This window comes from Equus asinus, chromosome 3 (genome assembly GCF_041296235.1).
Source record: "Equus asinus isolate D_3611 breed Donkey chromosome 3, EquAss-T2T_v2, whole genome shotgun sequence".
Taxonomy (NCBI): Eukaryota; Metazoa; Chordata; class Mammalia; order Perissodactyla; family Equidae; genus Equus; species Equus asinus.
In genome coordinates this window covers 78,344,685-78,361,977 of record NC_091792.1, presented here as the reverse complement: position 1 = coordinate 78,361,977, position 17,293 = coordinate 78,344,685, and the positions used below count along the sequence as shown (strand labels likewise).

Here is a 17,293-nt window from a genome sequence, read left to right as displayed (position 1 = left end):
TCTTTGTGAATTGTGGTTTTGCTCTGATTTTTTTGTTTAGTGGTTACCGTGAGGATTGTATGAAAGATATTGGAGATGAGACAGTCCATTTTCTCATAGCCTCTTATCGCCATTAACCTAAGCAAGTTCCTTCCATTTCCTCTCCCCTTCTGGGTAATTGCTGTTACACAATGTTCTGTTTTTAATTTCCTGAGTTTGTGGCTAAGTTGAAGTGTTTATCATTGCTTCTGATGCTTTCTTTCCCTTTCTCTTTTAAGTTGTAATTGAGTCTTTACCTTCCTATTCTGGTAGAGAGCTGCAGGTTTCTGATCATGTCTGTCTATTTACCTTCTTGCTCAGAGCTTTGTAGACCTTCGCCTTTTTGTTGCCAGTGTGAGGGCATCTTTAATTATTTCTTGTAGGGGAGGTCTGGTGGCAGTGAACTCCCTCAGCTTTTGTTCATCCGGGAAAGCTTTCACTTCTCTATTGTATCTGAGGAAAAGTTTTGCTGGATAGAGTATTCTTGGCTGAAAGTTTTTGTCTTTCAGTATTTTGAATATATTATTCCATTCTCTCCTAGCCTGTGAGGTTTCTGCTGAGAAATCTGCTGAAAGCCTGACGGGGCTTCCTCTGTAGGTTATCTTCTTGTACCTTGCTGCTCCTAATATTCTTTGTTTATCCCAAACTTTTGCCGTTTTTACTATTATATGCCTTGGAGAGGGTCTTTTCACATTGATAAAGTTGCGCATACGATTAACTTCGTTTATCTGTAAATCTGAAACCATCCCCATGTTTGGGAAGTTCTCAGCAATTATTTCTTTGAATAAGCTCTCTGCTTCTTTCTCCCTCCCTTCTCCCTCTGGGATACCTATAATCCTTATGTTGCTTTTCCTAATTGAGTCAGATATTTCTTGAAGAATTCCTTCATTTTGAAAAAATCTTAGTTCTGTCTCCTCCTCCACCTGTAGAATTTTTACATTTTTATCCTCAAGAAGACTAATTCTTTCCTCCATAAGATCAATTCTATTTCTTAATGATTCTAGATTATTATTTGTGTTTTTCATATCCAGAATTTCTGCTTGATTTTTTTTATAGTTTTAATCTCTTTGGTGAAGAGATCCATTTTGTTGCTGGGCTCCTTGAACTGTCTTTCTGTGTTTTCTTGTAAATCGTTGAGTTTCCTTATGATGGCTATTTTGAATTCTCGGTCATTTAGCTTGTATATTTCTGTATCTTCCATGTTGGTTTCTGGAGAATTGTCATTTTCCGCCTGGCCTGAATTGTTGCTGCAGTTTCTCATGGTGTTTGATGAACTAATCTTTTGTTGTGGCATTTGTGGTATTCTTAGGATGCAGATTCCCCCTGTTACCGCTAGCGGGGAGCAGGAGTAGTGTTTCTGGCCGTACCCCATCTGCTGGAAGCTGTGGGGGTATTATGGGTGCTTGCCCCAGCCTGGGATGCATTCAGGCACTTGTGTGGACTGTCCTTGTCAGGCGGGGCTTCCTCACTAGGCTAGGGCCACTCTTTGGTGCCTCAGGGGCACTCTGAGCTCCCCCTCTCCACCGGAAAGTGATCACCAGTGGGCTCAAAGCTACCTCACCTATTCCCACAGCTGCCTGGGACATGTTCCCTCTTTGGGAGCACTCATGTGTGCCTGGAAGTGTTTGTCCCAGCACAAAAATCTGCTGAGGTCCCTTATGATCCACAGTCCATGGTGCTACTGAGCTTGGTGGGCAGGGCTTCCAGGCAGAGACCTGAGCTATGGCTGCTCCTTGACAGCCCTGGGGCATGGTGGGCTCCCCCTCCCCGCCAGGAAAGTAAGTGCATGTGGGTTCAAAGCTGCCACACCTATTCCCACAGTTGCCTGGACTGGTTACCTCTTTGGGAGCACAGCTGCACTGTGAGCATTCATGCACACCTGCGAAGTATTTGCCCCAGCTTGGAAATCTGCTGAGGTCCCTGTTTACGATCTGCAGTCCGTGGGGCTGCTGAGCTTGGTGGTCAGGGCTTCCCTGCTGGGACCTGGGCTATGGCTGCTCCTTTACCGCACAGGGGTGTGGTGGGCTCCCTCTCTCCACTGGGAGATCAACCACGAGTGCAGGCTAAGGGTTACCGCCGCCTCCTCTTATGGTTGCCCTGCTGCGTGTTCCCACTTTCCAGGTGCTTGCACCAGGTTGGAGTGTTCGTGTTGCATGCACAGGGTTAGCGGGGAGAACAGGGTGTGCTCACCTGTCTCCATCACTTCCTGGGGGGCCAGTCCACCCACCCTCAGATTTATAGCTGCGTGTGTCTCTCAGGCATCCTGTTGTGCTGTGTGGGTTTCCTCTGTTGGTCAGTAAGTGTCCATTTAGTTATAACTCAAAAGGGAGAGCGAGGAAGGGACTAGCTCACTCAGCCATATTGCTGACGTCACTCCTCCCAAATGTTTTAAGTAATAGCAGCTCTATGGGAATAAATTGAATTGCAAACGAGGATTCTTCCTTATAAAATGATGTGACATTTGGAAGTGTAGCTGTGTTGGCTTAAACCTTAGTTGCATTACTTAACAGTAATAACAACCAACATTTATGTAATGCTTTTCTGTTTACAACTGATTTCTCAATCACTTTTCTCATTGGAGGTCTAACATAATCCTGTGAGATTACTCTGACGCAGAAGAGGAAAAGGTCCTTGATCTCTGCTCTTTTCCTCTTTCTGACAGCTGGAATGGTGGTGACCACAGTGCTCTTGGAAGCCCTCCATGTTGAAGATGGTGGAGCTTTTCAGCCTGGGCCCCTAGTGACTGTGTGGAATAAAGACACATACCATTGTGAATTGTTCACCCAGTAACTTTTTTTTTTCTTTTCAGAAGGGAAGCCCACCCGTTTCTACTCTCCCCTTTTTTTCTTTAAGATTTTATTTTTCCTTTTTCTCCCCAAAGCCTCCTGGTACATAGTTGTGTATTTTTAGTTGTAGGTCCTTCTAATTGTGGCATGTGGGACGCCGCTCAGTGTGGCTTGATGAGTGGTGCCATGTCTGCGCCCAGGATCTGAACTGGTGAAACCCTGGGCCACCAAAGTGGGGCTTGCCAACTTAACCTCTCGGCCATGGGGCCGACCCCTCTTTTTTTTTTAAATATGGTTTTAAGGTATCCTTTTTTTGGTGAGAAAGATTGGCCCTGAGCTACCATCTGTTGCCAATCTTCCTCTTTTTTCTTGTTTTTTTCCTCCTCAAAGCCCCAGTACGTAGTTGTATATCCTAGTTGAAGATCTTTCTAGTTCTGCTGTGTGGGACGCTGCCTCAGCATGGCTGGATGAGGGGTGCTACGTCTGCACCCACGATCCGAATGGTGAAACCCTGGGCTGCTGAAAGGGAGCATGTGAACTTAACCAGTACACCACCTGGCTGACCCCACCTAGTAGTTTTTATGTGTGAGAGAAATAAACTTCTTTTTGTCCTTTAAACCATATTATTTGAAATCTTTCATTATATGACAACTTCATCTTTTACCATCTTTCTGAATTCACCCGTACCATTTACATACCATTTGTTATCACTCTATCCAGTAAACCATGTGGAGGCAAGCAAATGTTTGTCTCAGTCTTTGCAAATGAGTTGATTCAGTTGGTGTTTCCTGCAGCCTTTTTTCACTGCTACTCAATAGGTTACTTCCTTCTGTTGGTTCATTTCCCTCTGTACCTTTGAGGTTCATAACTGTCTCCTCCTGTGTTTAAAGCAATTAAAAAAATACTTAAAACTGTATATTTGCTGTCCATTTTTATACTCACTGAGCCACCACATCACGAATAAAATTTCCATTTTTAGAATTAAGGGTAACAGTTCATAGGGGAAATATACAGCTTCATTTCTAGCTAATCAGCTACTGCTTGGAACAAGAACTCTCTTAGGGGTGTTTACCACTGAGTCACTATTGTAGCATTATAAATGCCTGAGTCACATACAATGTCATTACATTTGCAATACTGTTTAAAAATTAGCCTATTTAAGATATGATTCAAAGCAATAGTTGGTAAATATATCAAAGTGGTTCAGAAAAAAAATAACTATCTGTGATGAAAAACAATTCACATTCATTCATCTACTTAAATTTAAGCAATAAAAACAGAGAGGGAAGAAACCAGAAGCATTCTAGGGTTTAGGCTGCGAACACAAAGCATTTCACAGGCTCTCTATTTCTGCAGTTTTATGTAGGGCTAGCTGCTAAAATGACTGGGAAAATTGGTAGTCACACCTACTGTACAAGCTTGGGGATTAAGAATGGGAGAATTGTTAACTGAGTGACAGAGAACGAAGAGGACACGTTGCTATCATAGATTTGGAAGTCCCTTCCTTAAGGAAATGGTTGAGACGGTCTACACTTGATCACAGATTTACCTGGGTTTCTTGATCCGTAGAGGCTATGTTATTCATCTCTGTGGATGGTGCCAAATCTTCATGTTCAATTGTCTTATCTTCATTCTCCATGATTGATAATTAAGAGTAAGATGATAGAGGGAAAAGGAACAAGATCTGTTCTGAAGGAGAAACAGTATAGATATAGAATAGCAATTTGGGATTTAAATAAATGAATCAGACAGCAATTTGAGCCATTTAAAGGAATGAATTGTACTTATTTTTCCCCTTAGAACTCTGAATGGCTAAGATATTTTAGATTATTCTTAACTTTCAATTGCTAATCTTTTCTTTGATTACAATATATTATCCTATTGCTTATCTACCTTTTTATCTCTCTTAAAAAAGCCCTTGTTGACCATCATATGTTCATGATTTCTCTCCCATCCTGTTTTTTGAGTTATACTTTACACATTCCAGGCAATATTACTGTTAAATTGTCCTCTGTAATGGGCCAACTTGATGAAGCAGGAAAGCTCCAGGTAATTTTCCAATGTTGATAGAGGAAATGAGTCACCAAAGAGAAATCTATGGACTCCATCATTTTCAGAGAAACCAGAGTCACTAATTCCTGCCCGGCTCTTATTTCTGAATTAAAGTAAAAAAATACAACATTGATTGAGTAGCCACAATGTCTTAGACACTATAAGTGCTATGGTAGTCTCCTGCTGGTTATTATGGGTAACTCAAAGATTGCCAAAACACATTCTTTGTTTTCCATAGGCTTATGGTATGCCAGGAAACATAAACTTATACCAAGTAACTAAAAACTTGTAGGGCAGACCTACAAGGTTGGCTTCGTAAACACCCACTTCAACCTTTTCTCCCCTGGCTGCCCAGGCTATAGAGGCTGAAAAGCCACATAATCCAATTCTTAGCCATGTTTGCAGCTAGAGGTAGCCATGTGTCCCAGCTCTATGTAATGAGACATAAGTGGGAGTCCCTGGGAAGGGCTTTCATTCCCAAATAATAAGGGAAGGACTTTTGAGAATCATACTGTTTACTTTTCACCTCTAACATTTCCCTTTCTCCTTCCTTGGATGTAGATACACTACCTGGGGGACAGCAGCCCTCTTTCCACCAAGAGAATAAAAAGCCTTATACCAAAGAGAGTACAGAAGTGGAGTGGGTTCCCTGATGACATCCTTGAGTTGCTGCATCAGTCTTGGGCTGCCAAGCTTTGAGGTAATGGTTTAAACCACTATTAGTCAAGTTTTCTTTTTACTAGTAACCAAAGTTATTCCTAATGCAACATGTATGATGAATATTATAGTAGAGGTACAAACTACAAACCTAGGTAGGACCAAAGGAAAAATTATGTAAGATAAGGGAAAATCTAATTCAACACATATTTAAGTGCCTAATATGTGCCAGGCACTATGCTAGGCCATAAAGACAAAGATTAATTAGACAGGACTCCTGCCTCAAGGAATCATTTTCTGTTTAACAAAGTGCCAAGATGTTTGAATTTAAAATTTCAAAGAAAATTATATCCTTTCCACCACGACCACCATCACCACCACCATTTTTCTTCCTTACAAAACACAGTGTTAGCCAGAAAGGCATCTCAAAGAACCTTCAGCTTGATTTTTATTATGTATAATAAACATATGCATATATGATGACATATTATATATATGTATATATAATTTTTTGAATTAAAAAACTTACTCCAAAATTTAGACTCATAATGAGAAAGAACAGCATTTTGACAGGAAAATGTTGGGCTCAGAAAACCCTTGTCTTAAGGGCATAGAAGCATGAAAGCCAGTGGGGTGTGAGGGAAACTTTGCTGCTCCCACTTTGCATGTAGGAGGAGGCTGAGAGTAACGGGGGAGGAGGGTAGAGATTTGGAATATCACGTCCAAAACCATGGGGCTTGGCCTTTACCCTCTGTAGAGAATGACCCTTCATCTCAGAGTAAGTGACCAGGTCTGCTGGCTCTGGAGTTGGACAAACCTGGGTCTGAAGTTCAGCTCCATCATATACCAAATCGCTTAGCCTCTCTCTAACTAATTCCTTATCTACAAAATGGAGACGAGTAGTTCCAACCATGCACACGATAAGCATCCAACAGTGTTGGTTATAAGCCACTCATATTCCTTCTCTCTAATTATCATAAATCTCTAAGAATCCTTCTGCTTTTCCTATTAACCTTGAAGAATTTATTACTTAAGCCCATTGATTTTCTTTGACCATATTTTTTACTTCTTTCTGTCAAGGCCAGCTTCTTGATTAGGTGGATGTAACACTCACCACTGTCATTTCTTCACCTTTTTCTTTAGTAGAATTACATAGAAACTCTTGGGCAGCGCCACTAGAACTACCTCCACCAAATTCTCAAAATCAGCCAATTATGCTACTTACGAAGAGTATTTTTAAACAGCCAACAAGTACAACTGATTATTTCTAGTAGAGATAAACTATTGACTAAAATGAAGCCTTTGAGAATTTATTTTATTAATGTTATTCTGGTCCTTTTTAACATAAATGATCAAAACTTGGTGTGTTGCACAGTATATGATATTTGTGGAAATACATAGTTTTGTGTTTCAAAAAAATTTCCCTATTCTCCCCTAAACTCCACCATGAATGCTAAACTACTTATCTGCAATCAGAGCAGTATTACAAAGAGGAAAGGTAAAATAAAATGCCAGTCTTTTAGTAAGTCCAGTAAAGCAACTTACAGCTGCTCAGCTCTGTTTATTCTCTGCTGTTTTCATTTCCAAAAGAACACGTAAGCTATCGTCAGAAACCCACTTAAATTTAGAAAAATCACAAAAATGTAACTTTTACTTAAAGCAACCGTGTTCATGGCATTTACTGTTCATAGTCATTGGATCTTAAAATTACAATAGTATATCACCTATTAAGAAAGCAGTTTTGGCAAAGAAATCAGAAAATATGCAGAAATGACTTTTTTTTAAAGACTGGCACCTGAGCTACCAACTGTTGCCAATCTTTTTTTTTTTCTGCTTTTTAACTCCCCAGATTCCCCCCAGTATACAGTTGTATATTTTAGTTGTGGGTCCTTCTAGTTGCAGCATGTGGGACGCTGCCTCAGCGTGGCCTGATGAGCGGTGCCATGTCTGCACCCAGGATCTGAACCAGCGAAACCCTGGGCCGCCGAAGCAGAGCGTGTGAACTTAACCACTCGGCCACAGGGCTGGCCCCCAGAAATGACTTTTGAAGGGCCAAAAGAAATGTGATGAAATCCATTAAAAAGTAGAAAGTTTATACCCCTTACTCAGAGAGAGGCTCTCCAGTCCTCATTCAGAGCCGATTAACTCTTATTTTGAAAACAACTCTAATGACTCTGCTCATCTGGTTTCCAAACCCTCAGAAGATAAGACGTTATAAATTAAAACAAACGAATGAAGAGATTGTAAAGAAGCAAACTGACAACAGCACGAGTGACAGCTGACAGTGAAAGAGATGGAAAAGAGCAATCTAGGTGTACAAAACGTGGGGATAAATGTCTTTTCCACAGGAGTATTTACAGTTTTGTCCTGCCAAGTGTCTCTTCCCCTCCTTTTTTGGCAACAGCACACTAATTTTCTCTTGTGGAATCCACAGCTCCCCTAGTCTCCATCCATGGTTCATGTGAGGCTCACGTCATCCTCACCTCCCCAACCCCCTACTGCACCAATGTTCCAGAGAGGGGGACAGGCCTAGACAATGAGGAGCTCCTTCCCTGGTCACACTGACTGTTCTAGGCATGAGCAAGTGACTCATACCTGGCTAATGAGAGTCAGCTTTATGGTGTTTCCTGGAATCACTGGGAAAGAGCTTGCTTTCTTTTAGAGTTGCTAAGCCCAGACTTGCTGTTGACAATCTTTGTGACATATAAGAAAAGCCTTCCAAAGAATGATCATAGAGCAAAGCAGATTCTGAATATGCAAAGAGAGAGAGAGAGAGAGAGAGCTCCAGATTAATACTCATATTGTTGGTACACCTAGAAGCAGCTCCTTTCAGTTAGGTGAGCCAATTAATTCCTCACCAGTTCGAGCTGGGTTCCTGTCACTTGCCACCAAATGCATCCTTCATAAGAACCTTCATACCTGAACTGCCCTGAAAGATCCCCAGTATTATAAGAGATGTTTAGAAAGGTGATTCTACATCTCCAAGAAAAAGAAAAGAAAAGAAAAGAAAATGATGTGGAGATATTTTCTGTTATTAAAGGCATTAAAATATATAATACAATTTAGAGATTTTCTTTAAAGAGAATGTTAAAATAAGCAAAAATCTGGTATTCAATAAAATAGGTGTCAGTTATCCAAAAAATAAATTTAAGTGAAATGCTCTTTCTTTAAACAATGTTGGTTAAATAAAATACTCTAGTTAATGGACCTTAATTATTTTTTCATTGTGTTCACGGAAGACTTTTGAAGTCCTCAGTCCCAGGGAAGTTTTAAGAGCTGTTAAGCATCTGAGATGCTGAGTATCTGGGATGGAAAAATGAAAAAGTGGGGAAATTCAGAGAAACTAGGTGGTTTCCAAGAAATTAAGAATCACAGGGTAATGGTATAAAAAAAGTTGGAAAGGTCTTTAGAAATATCCTAGTCTAATCTCTTTAACATTCAAATGAGAAAACTACTGCCTAGAGAAGCTAAGTAACTTTTTCAACTAATAGCCAATGTCAGCCAAGCCTCACAATAAAACCGTGTAAAAACTTGTGAAATGAGTTGGTTCTTTAATCTGTATCATTGACTTCATGCATCTCTACCAAATCACTATATTATATTTTTACATTTTTGCTATAATATTTTATTTAAAATCCCACTCATATATACTCATAGTTAATTCTAAGTTTGAAAACACATTCCACAAGAAGTTTGAAAACATCTTCTACAAGCAAATACAAATATTTTTATTTTCTACCTTGTATTATGTTCAGCTTTACTCTTTCCCATTGTTAGAAATGTTAATAGAGTTTATTATGAATAAAAAATTGTACTAACCTAAATGGTTGTACAACATTGGTGACAAAATGAATGGAACAAGAACTTTTGTCCTATTCTCATGACAAATATTATTTACATATTCTCAATTAATAGTTAACTGGCTGACACCTTGCCACTTAACCATGTCTTAAGATTCTAAGAATTAAGGAGGTTTTCTTTTAAAAAAATCCAGTTAAGCTGAGAGGCTTTGAGAGATTTTTGTTTATCAGAAAATTACACTGAGAACTCGGAAGATATTTTAGATAAAAGCGCCTATACACAGAAACAAGTTTTTTTCTGCTTCTCCATCAAGGTAGTGCCTTATTCAGACTGATATCACAACCTGTACACTATATTAGGAAAAAAAACCTATCCTGTGTCAAATGGTGAAATTTTATAGATTTCATAAATTCAGTAAATAACATGAATTTAATCAAATTCTGTGACTCAAATACAGATTTCAATAGAAGAAGGAGGTTTGACCTGAGCCCAGGGACGTGGCTGCTAAGACCATCTGCCTGTCCACTTGCATGTAGGTCAGTAGGTCAGGTGTCACCTGCATACACACGCCAACGGCTGCTGACTCTCTAGCATTCTTAGTATACAGAATTTCCTACAGGACTGACCCAAACACTTAGAAACAATCTTGGCTCAATTTGAGCTTTGCTTTCCAGTATTATGGATATATGCCACCAAAATCATAGAGCTGTGGACCTGAACAGTTTCCTTAGTCTTTCCTCCAAACCTGAGAGAAAACTGCACATCAAGAAGATGAGCAGTTCTGTATATGAGTATGGATGTAAATAGAGAAAAAAGGTCTGTTAATAGTAGTTGCCTTTGGGGTGGAAAATGGAATTCAAGAGGTTGAAATTTCATTTTCATTCTCTATATTTCTGTACTGTTAGGATTTTTACAAGAAGACTTTCTTACGCAATTTAAAATACATTGAAAAAATTTATGCAATTCTTAAAGCTTTAGAGAAAAGGAATACAGCTTTCCTTGGTAACACTATTTTTCAGAGATAGAATCTCGTCATTTGACTTTAGGTAACTTAATCCCACCCGCTACAATTTAAGGTCATTTTTGTTTTTGTGGTTAAGAAAATGGAGAACTGCCTAGAATCTTCTACAGCAGTTTTCAAATATTTCTTAAGCCAAAAATCTTTCACCAAATGAAACCTTTTCCTGAAACCCAACAAATGGGACAGAGAAAAGGTGGAGCTGAAGGAGCCTATCACTTGCCCTGCTCCTTCTGGCAAGTGAAGCACAATTAAAACCCTTTTGTAAACACGCTTTCACATAGAGGAGATGTTTGTTAAATCAGCCTTCTCTTTTTCAGGTTATCTTATTAATCTAAATGTTTAAAGGTGCTTTCTGCGGGCTGGCCTGGTGGCACAGTGGTTAAGTTCACACGTTCCACTTCGGTGGCCTAAAGTTCCCCAGTTCGGATCCCAGGTGCGGACCGACATGCCACTTGTCAAGCCATGCTGTGGCAGGCGTCCCACATATAAAGTAGAGGAAGATGGGCATGGATGTTAGCTCAGGGCCAGCCTTCCTCAGCAAAAAGAGGAGGACTGGAGGCAGATGTTAGCTCAGGGCTGATCTTCCTTAAAAAAAAAAAAAGTGCTTTCAGTAATATTTCAGAGGAAATAAAAGAACTATGATTTGCAAATGTCCAAAGGCTTACTGCTATCGACTGAATTACTGCTAAAAGATCATTACATGGATAAAGGCTGATTATTCCTGTTGTTTGTTGTCTGTGATATGGACTGTCCAACATTTACTGGGATGTTCTTATTGAGAATTTACATATATTGCTGGAGTACAATATGTGCTGTATTCGTACATTTGAAGGAGCATCTCCAGGACTGTTCATGAAGCCTTCTATAATGATTACAATGATAAACATCACCTACCTTCGGGGTTTATCCATTCACGTGTTGAAAGGGGGGGTTCTCAGTCTCACGCAGTACTTCTATATAGAACATACAGAAACCTTCCAGTTCCTGGGTCCTGCTAACCAACTCTGATCTAAGGCTCATTTTCCAAAAGGAGCACTGCCCAGCCGTGACGAATTCAGATCAAGTGAAGAGTAGGGCTTAAAATGTCCTTGATAAATAAGTACTGAAACGACTGAGAATGTTTCCCTGAACAAGAACGACCTCATCTGAAAGTGTTAGCGTGCCAACCACATGGGACCAAGTTATCAGAGAAAAACAACTGCTCTGCTGTTTGGTTAACTGATACAGACACGTAAAGTAAAACACTGTATAATGAGATATGAATGAAAGGAAATTATCCCTAGGTAAGAAAGGACCCAGTACTTGCTTTTCTCCTTTGTAATCTCTCTCCTCACCTAGGAAAAAAGCATTTAATTGAAAGTTTAAAATATTATTTCTAGGCCTACTACAATCAGAATCTCCAGAGACTGAACCCCCCAAGTGTGGCAGACAGGACTTACTAACTACCTAAAACCACTGCTCAGGCATGCCGGTGGGGCCCTCCTCCACCCCAAGGGGTAAATCACGACTGGGCTAAATCAATCTCTCTAACACCATTCCTCTCTGCCGGCTGGTGGTTCAGAGCTGAGCGTAATTCACTCTGTCCAATGAAGTTTGTGAGCAAGGCTATTGGAGGCCACTGGGTAAGACTCCTAATAAAAAGACAGGGAAGCAAGAGAACCCTCTCCTCTTTGTGCCTTTAAATTGTGTGTGTGTGTGTGTGTGTGTGTGTGTGGAAATGGAGCTGTGGAGGGGCACTATGTTTCTTGGAACTCTAGCAGCCATCATTCACCCATGAAGAAAAAGGCAAGATTGGCTCATAGAAAGTGACCTAGAGCCTGATATCACTGGGGACCGAACAAACCCTGGACGCGCTTACCTTCAGACATCTTGTTGTGTGGGAAAAATTAAACCTGTATTTTTGAAAGTAATTTTGGCCAAATATCCTGTTACTTGCAGCCAAAAGCACCCTAACCAATCCAACAGGTGATTCTGACGCAGAGCCAGCTCTGAGAAGTTCTGATGAGGAACAGTGATGAGGGACCTTTGGCTCACACATATCTATCTCCCTAGCTTCTTGACATGGTGCAAAATCTTCAGAGGACACACAACCAGAACACTGCCTTTGTATTGATATATCTCAACAAATAAACCGAAAATAACAATTTTAGTAGCTAAAGACCAATACCAAGGTTTTTAGGACCACCCTTTTAGTCAATAGAGATCATATACATTGTAAAGTTGTATATTTTCCCTCCCCATCCCTGAAGTTCATTTGTAATATTTGAATATCGAATTAAAAAAAATTGGGCTTATAAACATGTGATTGTTTTCTAAATTTCTACCCATGAAACAAACAAAACAGTAACACAACACCACTACCATCCCTGCCTGCACTTCCTTTTTGCTCTCTCTACTTGGTAAAATTCTATCAGTCATTCAACATTTAACTTACAAGTCACCTTGTCAATTAGTATTTCCTAACTCCACATAGACTAGCTCTGTCCCTCTTTCTTCTCTCTGAGGACTCACTCACTTATTTGACAAACATCTATTAAGCTCTTGCTATGTTCTAGTCCTTGTGCTGGGGATTCAAAAGTAAACAGTCTGACATAGTTCCTCTACTCAGAGGTTAAAACCTAATCAGAGAATGACAGATCATTCCTTAAGCAACCATAATAGAATGTAGTAAGTTTCAATTTGGGGCACATAAGACAGCAACGCCATCACTTCAAAATCAGTGACGTTCATCAGACTTTCACTGGATAAGATACCAAGATGACTGAGATGCAGTCTCTATTCTTTAAGGGAGGCACAGAGACTGATATGTGTTCATCAAACCAGTTTCCCCTGCTGCCTGCGCACACAGGTATTTGACATTTCCTAGCCTCTCTTGCAAGTCAGTGTGGCATGTTACTGAGCTCTGGCCACAGGACGTGGGCATGAACAATGTCTGCTACTTCTACTCTTCACTTGTAAGAAACCTCTCATGCAGTCTTCCACATACCCTCTCTTTTCCTGTCCATTGCCTGGAAACTAAGGACTCGACGGTCTTAGGGGATGGCACAGCCATAATATAAAAAGAGTGTGGGTTCCTGAATCACTGAGTAGAAGGCCACTAGCTGAACACCTGATTGAACTTTCCATGAGGGAGAAATAAGCTGCCTCTGTGTTGTTACTGAGATCTTGAGTTTATCTGTTATAGCAGCTAGTGTTACCTCAAGGTAATTTAATTGTGATGTGAGAAGTACAGTCACATAGTTAAACGGAGAAAGGAGGTATTGCCTACTTGGCTGGGGTCAAGCCTTGAAAGAGGACCCACTCTTGTGAAGAAAATAAAGACCAGTACAGGCAGAGAAACCACAGGATTAAAGGATGAGAGGTGAAAGAGAATGTGTCTGTAGGGAACTCTGTGTATATCTGCATCAACTACACCATAAACGGCAAGATGCGGAGTGGTTAGAGGACAATGGGATTAATCCTTACTGTAAATCCTGTGTCACTGCCTCCTAGTTGGGCCATTTGGGGCAAGTTACTTAACCAGTACAGATAAGTTTCTTCATCAGTAAAATGGTGAAAATGCCTATGTCACAGAAAATCTTAAAAAAGTACTAAGTACATCATGCAGTCCCAAAATAGTCCCCTCAATGCTTTCTCCTCCTTTTATAGGATTTTCCCTGAGAAGAAAGCATACATGTGCTGAAGGGACACTGGTAAATTCAAACCTTTCAGTCCTTCATGTAAACCACAGAAAAATAAAGGAATGGATTTCGAAAAAGGCAAAGAGCTTTTATGATATCAACAAGATATCTTTAATAACTTTATAAAGCTGTTAAAAACTCTTTAGAACTTATCATAATTGTGCTTTCTTTAACATGCAGGATACATGACTCTAAAAACACTGAGAACACCACCGCCTCACACAAGTGCATATACAGGCAGCTCCATTCCCCACATACTGTGTTCCTAGGCTTTGTGTGCAAAAGATGTAAACCCTTTCCCCTAGAGGAAACATCTGTTCTATCATTGGGGTCTGTGAGCAGCCTATCAATTATCAATAGGACTAGGAAACAGTTGGGCATGAACCAGATACTCAACAATTTCTTGTTACAGAATACATTCTGTAAATGTTTTAAATGAAGAAGGCGTTTACATTATATTTGTACAGCAAGAGATGTCAGAGATAATCTAGTCTATGCGTAACAAACTCAAATACCTTCAGGGATAAACTCAATGTGGGGTCTGCAGCACCCGGTGAGGGCACAGCCCAGCTGAAGGCATCAGATCACTGCAGGCCCCTGGGCCTCATCTCATGTCTTCACTTCCCATCAAAAGAAACTGAAGAGATTAGGTTTAGATGACTCTTGGAGGCTACAGAGCAAACATATTAATGAGTCAGCGCAGAAAATAGAAACCACTCCAGGTATTTTAAGCAGAAAGAGATTCTACAGGGAATTGAGTGAACTGTTGAAAGGGCTAGAGAGCAGGGTCTACGCTGGGCCTCCAGGAAGGACTTCTAGAACACTAGTAACTGAACCACTGGGGAATGTACTATTTTTGCCTCAATCAGGAGACCCCACAGGGACTACAGCGTTCAAGAACAACACTGTAGCTGAGACCCAGAGAGGCTGGGATCTGGAAGCTGCCTGGACAGAGAACACAGAAGATGTTTCCCACCTCCCTCAACCACCTCCGGACAGCCAGAGAGCTGGTGCTTCAACACGACAACGCTGACCTGGCTGTCCCTGCTGCTCTAAGGCCCTCCCAACACCCACAGTTCTGGAGACTGGACACTCGCATCTCCTGCACCGTCCTTGTCAACAGAAATTCACCAAAAATAGCAGGGAGATGCCTCTGCCTCATCCCTGCCTTCGAAATCTCAGGCAAGTCATCTACTTGCCAGATGCTAATTTTACATCCAGAACTCTACCTGCGAGGGAGTCTAGGAAATACTTTAGCTTTCCAGTTTCGCCTGTACAAAGAGGCATACAAGAAGCAAGCAGGAATGGATGTGAGGGCCAAACTTCCACATCCAGGATAGCAACTTTTGGTGTAGGCCCCAGGGCTCAGACCTACATCATCGACCTTTTCCCACTTATTCTACAATGCCTTCTAGGGAAATCCTAAAAAAAGGAAAAAATTAAAAAATAAAAATACAGGCAAAATATGCTGGAAAATATATTATGCGATTCAGTCACTTTGCTCACATCATTAGCATACCATGAATCCACTACCTAATTTTTTGTTAGGTATATTCTGATCCATTGGATTTTGAGTTACTGAATGGCAGAAACTTTATTTAATTCATATTTGTATCTCCTGTCCCCATGCCTGCGTGGCCCAGAGAAGACACACGGGTACTTGCTGAATTGAAACGTTACATTCTTGACTTGGAGAGAAACAGTAAACTAGAATTTCACGAGAGCACTTTGTAGCAGCAATAACTTCAGGCGGAGGCCCCATTAGAGAGATGGAGTGGGGTTGAAAAGGGCTTTTAGTCTTTCAGTGGAAACAGAGGTTGACTTGTCTCAGTAGGGTATCTGCCTCTCTCTATCCACTCATGTTATCCATTTCTTGACCGGAGGCTAAAGGAAATGCGGCTTCCTGCTGTTAATCTTCTAGGGCAACAAGTACACCAGCTTCTAGGGTGAGATAACAGGCTGCTGCCTGGGAAGTACAGTCACTTGACATGTTGATAGTTCTGAGAAATGCGTTCTCGGGCAATTTTGTTGTGCAAGCATCAGAGTGTACTGAAGCGGAACAAAATGTGTGACCCCAAAATGTGTTCTTTCAACATGAACATTATTTTAGGATTATTTGTAAGAAAAAAAAGACTCAGAGGTTTTTCTTGTTACCTTCACTTTAAGCGCCTAAAAGTGATACAAAAACCTGTCTCAGGAAGCGAGCTATGTCACCTTGGTGTGACAAGAACGAGGCAGTAGAGCGGGAGGAGCCTAGAAAAGCCTGTTTGCTGGGCTCCCCTCTGTCTTCTGTTTCTGCGTGGCCAAACACTTGTTTTCCAAATGTTTGCTCCTTTTCTCCTACCTGTGAACTGCCTTCCTACCCTCTGAAGCCCCTGGCTCTCCCCACCCCCAACATCTTTTGTCTTCAGCTGAGGATGGCATTTAAGGCGAGGGCCTCGGCCATTTTGGCAAGTTACTTGTTTTCCTGGGTTTCTCTCGTGTACACACGCTATTAGGCTTTCCTTCTCCCGTTAGAGTCTCTCGTGGCGATCTGATCATAGAGCGGCCAGAAGAGCCAGAAGGCAGAGGAGCATCTCTCCGCGCCCCGCAGCGCGCACGCAGCCCCGGCGGCAGAGCCCGCACCGCCGGCTGCAGGGCCGCTGACGCCCCCGCGGGAGGCCCGGGCAGCACGGCCGCCCCCAACTCGACAGTGGTGCCGGCTCCAGCGGCGGCGTCTGGGCGCAGCGGCACCTCGGCCCACAGGAGCCACACCCTCCGGTTGTTTTAAGAACTAAAATAAACGAGAGAAACCCACGGCAGCAACAACTAACAAGTGAGCGCGCACACAGCCACGCACCCCAGGGCCGCGCCCGCCTCCGCGCCCCCGGCCCGCAAGCCCTGAGGCCCCGCCGGTTCCGCTTACCCTGGTGTCTCGGGGGCCCAGCTCGCGGCCCGCGGGGGGCCCGGCTGCGCCGCGGCTCAGGGACGGGCGGGCCCGCGGGGGACCCGGCTGCGCCGCGGCCCAGGGACGACCGGGCGGGCGCCCGCACGCATCGCCCCAGGCGGCGCCCCGCCCTCTCGGCGCGGGAGACCCGGGCGGGCCCGCGGCCTCCACGGGTCCGGGGCTCGGCGGCGCGGCGCTGGCGGCCTTAGGCGCTGTGCGGGCGGGGAGCCGGCGGGAAGGGTCGGGCGAGGCCGCGCGGGGAGGGCGGGCCGGCAGCCCGCGGCGGGGAGCCCGGTTCCCGGGCCGGGCCGTCGCGCGCTCCGGGCGCACCGCGGCGCGTCTTCTCCGAGGC

General features: G+C 42.5%; 1 pseudogene; it reads right to left on the bottom strand.

Annotated features, from left to right (window-relative positions):
- The window catches only part of LOC139044927 (sodium/hydrogen exchanger 9B2-like), a 54,545-nt pseudogene extending 37,485 nt beyond the window's left edge, over positions 1-17,060 (bottom strand).
- Positions 17,061-17,293: the final 233 nt, after the last annotated feature.